The 6,229-nt window shown below is 43.2% G+C and overlaps 1 pseudogene across 1 annotated transcript; it reads left to right on the top strand.

Moving 5' to 3' along the window:
- Positions 1 to 2,835: 2,835 nt before the first annotated feature.
- Positions 2,836 to 3,682, top strand: LOC308625287 (gamma-secretase subunit APH-1B-like; annotated as a pseudogene). Its single transcript has one exon. The product of its transcript is annotated as a gamma-secretase subunit APH-1B-like (transcript).
- The last annotated feature ends 2,547 nt before the right edge of the window (positions 3,683 to 6,229 follow it).

Genomic DNA, 6,229 nt, shown 5'->3' with positions numbered 1-6,229 from the left:
AATCACTCTGTATATTTCAAGCATGAAGTGTTTTAAAAGAGGAAGTTAAAGCCCTACAAACCATCTGAAAGGCTAGGGGATCTGAATCAGAGAAGCCATTTCTGAGAGTCCCAACCCGAAACACTGAAATGGGTGGATCTTCAGAGCTCACTAAGACACTACTGTAAATATGCTGACTCTCTGTGTGAGGGGTTGGCAAACTATGGCCATGGGAAAAGTCTGGCCTGCCACCTATTTTTGTACAGTGTGGGAGCTAAGAATAGACTTATGCTTTTAAATTGTTGAAAAAAAACACAAAAAAAATCTGTGCAAGATTTGGAATTCAATTTCAGTGTCCATAAATAAAGATTATTGGAACATAGCTATACTCACTTGTTTATATATTGTCTATGGCTGCTTTTACTTTACAGTGACAGAATTTAGTAGTTGTGACAGAGAATGTTTGGCCTGCAAAGACTAAACTATTTACTATCTAGCCCTTTACAGAAAAAGTTTGTTGATTCTTGGTCTATGCATCTGACTGCAAGTTCTTCTGCCAAATAGAGCTTCTCTTTCTCTTCTGCTTTCCAAGTTTAATGAAAATGTCTCTCATTGGCAAATCCTCATAATCATATGGGGAAAGTAATTTTGAGAAACGTCACTCTTGGGTTCTCTGGATGGCAAAGAAGCAGTAATACTGAGTTGACAACAAACAATTGAGAATAGTCACAGTATGGCTGGTAATCCCCAAGGCCACTTTTAGATTAAATGATTAGCGAGAAGGACTCACAGACCTCAGAAAAGCTGTTATATTCACTTCTGTGGGTTATTATAGCAAAGGGATACAGATGAAAAGCAGCAGAAGTAAAATTTTCATAAGGCAGAGTCCAGGAGAGACCAGACATAAGTTTCTAATGTCCTCTCCCAGTCGAGATACACAGACATGTTTAATTCTCCCAGCAGTGACACGTCACAACACACATGAAATACTGTCTGCCAGGGAAGCTCAACCAAACCTTGGTGTCCATGGTTTTTATTGGGGGTTGGTCACATTGGCATGGTTGATTGCCCATATGGGTGGCCTTATTTACTCAATCTCCAACCCTTCCAAGGGTCAAGCAATTACTACGTGGTACATGGCCCCACCGTAAATAAATATACATTGTCAGTATAAATTATCTGGAGTGGTCCAAGGTCCCAGAAAAACAGGAATACTCTTATTAGGCTGGATGTTGCAAAGTCTTAGAGATTATCTCTCAGCAACGAGACAAGGACCAAAATTTTCTTTGGAATGTGCAAGATTTGGACAACCCAGGCCTGCTAAGATAATCCTTTATTCCACCCGTAGACTCACTGAAATCTGGATCTCTAGGAACCTCAGAGATTATCCAACTAAACCTCCTTTTTGATAGATGAAAAAATAGAGGCTTTGGAATCAAATAGATGTGGTTTAAATCCCAATTTCATTGCTTACAAGCTCTGTGGCGTTGGAAAAGTTATCTAACTTCTTAAGAACCAGTTTTTTCCTCACAGATTCATAGTTAATGGGATTATAATAAGGACCAAGTGGCAAGGAAAATTCTTAAGTCAGACTAGTGGTCAAAACATGGTGGATACAGGAACAAGAGACACGCTCTTTATCTTTCCGATTCGATCTACAACTAGTAAAACATCCGTAACTCAGCAAAGATTCCTCAGCCAAGGTGTTCCAACACCCCAGGATGCCAGAGAGATCCACACATCCGTACATGTGAGGTTGGGGGATTGGGGCCCACAGAAGAGGCAGAACTGGGGGAGCAAGGAGGCAGTGCCTGTGACCCTGGCCCCAGCCATGGAAGCTGAGCCGCAGCCCCAGGGAACTGGTAGCAGCAGAGGAGCAGGTGCACGTGACTGTGGCCTCCTGGCCACAGTGGCACCCGTGGCCACAAGGAACCCGGCGGCAGTGCCTGCAGGGCCTATGACCCTGGTCCTCCCAGCCACGGTGGTGCCTGAGACTCCAGAATCCCCAGCCATGACAGCAGTGCCTGCGATCCCGACAACCCTAGATGCAGAGAAGGCACCCCGACCCCTTGTTCCCTCCCCACCTCCCTCCCCCGGCCACAGTGGCCATGCCCACAGCCCAGGTGACCTTGGGCGTGGTGGAAGTTCCTGCCATCCTGGTGCCTCCAGAGGCAACATCGGTGACAGCAGCAACACTGGCAGGGGCAAGGCACCAGCGATCCTGGGAGCGTAAGCACTGGCGACACCTCTGGCAGAGGTGCTGGGGAGTGGAAAGTGCCGATCCTCAGATACAGCCAGAGGCAGCTCAGGGAAGAGAAACCAAAAGCTTGCGCTATGGTACCACCGACTGAAAAAAAGAGAAAGTCCTCTAATCATCAACCTGGTAATTTTTAGAATCAAAGTAAACAAAGCTTCACCTAACAAGAAAGATGTTCACTGCTTCAAATGTGTTGTCAGAGAAACAACTTACCAGGCACCATGAAAACCCATAGTAACACAGTATGACAAAAAGAAAACGACAATTCTCCTGAAACCAAACTTAAAGTCATGATGCAGTCTTGTGATCTAACTGATAGAGAATTCGAAATAGCTGTTGTGAAGAAACTCAACAAGCTACAAGAAGACTCAGAAAGGCAGTTCAGTGAGTTCAGGAGTAAAATTAATGAACAGAAGGAATATGTTACCGAGGAGGTAGAAATGCTAAAAACCCCGGAAGTTCTGGAGCTAAAGAACTCAATAAATGAGATGAAGAATGCATTGGAAATAGAGCAGATGATATGGAAGAGTGAATTCACCAGCTTTAAGAAAAAAATCTAGCAACAGAGCCCACCTCTGCCCCTCCACTCTGCCCTGCAAGGCGCCTTTGCCCGCAGGCTCAGCTCTGTCAGTGCTCAGTGCCCCTGCGTTCCCCCCAGGCCCCCGGGTGATGGCCTTGACAGTGGCCTTGTTCTCGGGCTGCGCCTTCATAGCCTTCGGTCCTGTGCTAGCCCTGTACATCTGCACCGTCACCGCTGGGCCCTTGCACATCATCTTCCTCATCATCAGAGCTTCTGGTTGGTGTCTCTGCTGCTTTCCTCCCTTGTTTGGTCCATGGCAGCAATCACTGCTGACAACAAAGATGGACCAGTACAGAAATACCTGCTGATCTTTGGCATGTTAGTCTCAGTCCTTATCCAAGAAATGTTCCAGTTTGCATATTACGAACTTTAAAAAAAAAGCCAGTGAAGCTTTGAAGAGTATAAACCGAGATGACATAGCACCCTCTGTGCGATTGCTGGCTTATGTTTCTGGCTTGGGCTTTGGAATGATGAGGGGAGCATTTTCCTTTGTAAATACCCTGTCTGACTCCTTGGGGCCGGGCACAGTGGGCATTCATGGAAACCCTCCCCAGTTCTTCCTAAGTTCAGCTTTCCTGACGTTGGTGATCATATTGCCGCATGGGTTCTGGGGCATTCGCGTTTTCTGACGGCTGTGAGAAGAGAAAGTGGGAGGCCCTTCTGTAGTTCTTCCCACCCATCTGCTGGTGTCAGCCCTGACCTTCATAAATCCTCGTTACGGATTAAATCTGGTGTCAGCGTACATCATCCTGGTGCTCAGGGGCATCTGGGCATCCTTTGCTTTTGGAGGCAGCTGCCAAAGCCTGAAACTCTGCCTGCTCTGCCAAGATAAGGGCTCCCTCCTCTTCAACCCGCGCTCCAGATAACCTGTGACAACCAGCGCTTACCAAACACTAAGCTGCCTCTTGAGAGAAGCACAGCTGTGCCTTTTTCTAAAAATCCCTTTTCCTGGTGGGAGTTAGAAAAAACAAAATTATCTGGATACAATATGGCTTTCATGCAACAGCTTTCTGAAAGGGATACATCAGTGGTGTATAGACTGACTGCATGTTAGAATCGCCTGCGGAAACATAAAGAATACTGATTTCTGGGCTCCACCCTCCAGATTTAATTGATCTGGGCATTTGGTAATTTTTAAAGCTTCCTAGATGACTTCGATGTACAGCCAGTTTGAGAACCATCGATGTCCAAATAGGAACTTCCTGAGAACCCTGTAACTGAATAAGAATCAGATGTTTAGCTATCTCCTAACTCAGCTTGTGCTTAGCAAGCAAGTATCTGAATGTCAAATCCTGGTTAGCCTTTGTCTTTTGAAGTTCTGAAATGACAAAAGGCTAAAGGGCTATCATCTCTGTGAACTGTTTTCCCACGCCTCAGTTGTACCCTGTTTCGTGAGAATATGGTGGGCTGTGCTTCTAACTACAGTAATAAATTGCACTGACTTACTAATGATCATTTAGCCAAAGTAAACTATTGATTAATGAGGTATATTTTTCTGTAGTTTTTCCATTCTCGATTTTGCTTTTCTGAGGTATTACATTGTTTTTGAGCGTAGATTCCGTTTCTTTAACTAAAAACCAATATTTTCTGACTTCCTGGGAAGATATTCTGAAACCAAGAGTTTTTGTGCAACTTCTGCAAGTCTTTCCTGGGCTTAAGGCTTTTCATAGGCTCTGCCCTAAGGCAGTGTTTACCAGCTGAGTGCTAGCTGCTAGACTAGTCGAGGTGAAGCCCATGTTCTACTTCTGAGCAGCTCTGCAGGTTGCTGAGTGATGTACCCTGGGACAGGCTTCACTGGAGCTGGCAGAAGTTTACCAAAAGCAGGAGGAAAACAAGCCAATAGGGTGGGGTTGACACTTACAATTTGCTCCTGTAATACTAACTAACACCTCTCCCTAAATGGTGTAGTGGAAAATTGGAAATGTGTCTTAAACTGCCAAATTCATGCTTTTACTTATGCCATATATTCTTTAGATCTAGTAGATGTCTCTGGGTTTTGGTAGCAGATACAGCATTCCCTTTACAGGAGTATCTAAGATGTTCATTCAGCTTCCAAACAACCCTTTTGTTTCCCTTTATAAAGAGTAATTTGTGCCTTTATTAACTAGAAGTTGTTCCCAGTTGATGGTTTTTAGGGAGCTGATGGTGTGAAATGGAAATTCCCTATACATTAAAGTGAGAACCTCAGTGAATCCCCTGTGTGCAGTGGAGCATCCAAAAGACATAGAAGCAGCAATGAGAGGGCTCACCAGTGACATGATAGATGGGAGAATTTGACAATACTGTGATGGACAGGTTTAAAATGGAAACATAGCCAGTGTTTTGGGCTAGTCACATATCTTTCCAGGGACCAGAACCTTACACGGGAACTAGACCTTTATCAGTGAAATCCCCTCTCATGTTTAAATTATTAGAATTTTTCAATCTACATATGCAGGAGGAGTAGGGTTTCCAGTAAGGCTGCAAACAGTCCCATAAGCAATTATAGTTATTCTCCTAAAGTTTACTTCAGCACTAATACTAATGCCTCCACCGGGGTTTGCAATTTTCCACCATTATACAAGACTTTCCTTAGACTAGATGAGTCACAGGAAGAGTCAAGGACATAGAGATTGAATAGTGAAATTTACTGTGCACAGTTGAGGGGAACAAGAAACTCATTGAACTGGGCTTCATTCCTATTGGAGTGTGGTGTTCTTTGATGAACAGGATAAGAAAAATATAGAGTTGGTTATTACTGTTGACTTACAAATCTCTTAAATGGATAGTCTGATAAAATATTTGCTGATCTGTAAAGTGTACCAATATCTGAGAATGTTAATATTGTTCATACTTGAGCTATGAGGATTCCTCTGTGCATTAATAGTTTAATATTAAGTAAAAAATCTGGAATATTGTGAAATCTCATTAATAAAAACATCTCAGGCAAGAAGAAAATTTTCCTTTATAGTGACACTGTTATCTTAGTTCAGGAAATCATTTAATACTCCCTGATTACCTATGAATAAAGGAACTTTGTAACCCTTATTTCTCTTGTGAGCATTGCTATAGTCAGCTTAGGCACTACTGTTGCAAATAGCCTTGCTTTGCCTGATGCCAAAGAAGCCCAGAGGGAGAGTAGTCTTACTCTGTTGTTGTGTGTATATTGAGATGCATTTTTTTCTTCTTTTGCATTTGTTATCTATAATGAACTTTCTGAGCCCTGATAGTATTTGGAGAGGAGGTAGTGGTGTTAATCTTGTATGTTCTCCTCCACACAGGGCTTTCTGTGTTTTGGAGGGAAGTGTGGCTATAGTTAAAGTTGACCTTGGAATGTGAATATTGTTGCAACACTTCAGTATGTTGCCATGTGAATAATAGAGGTTGATTTTGGCTTTCTAATAAATTTGTATTCATTTTTAACTGATATGAAT

This window comes from Mesoplodon bidens, assembly GCF_964165515.1.
Source record: "Mesoplodon bidens genome assembly, chromosome: 11".
Classification (NCBI taxonomy): Eukaryota; Metazoa; Chordata; class Mammalia; order Artiodactyla; family Ziphiidae; genus Mesoplodon; species Mesoplodon bidens.
This window is presented reverse-complemented; position numbering and strand designations above follow the sequence as displayed.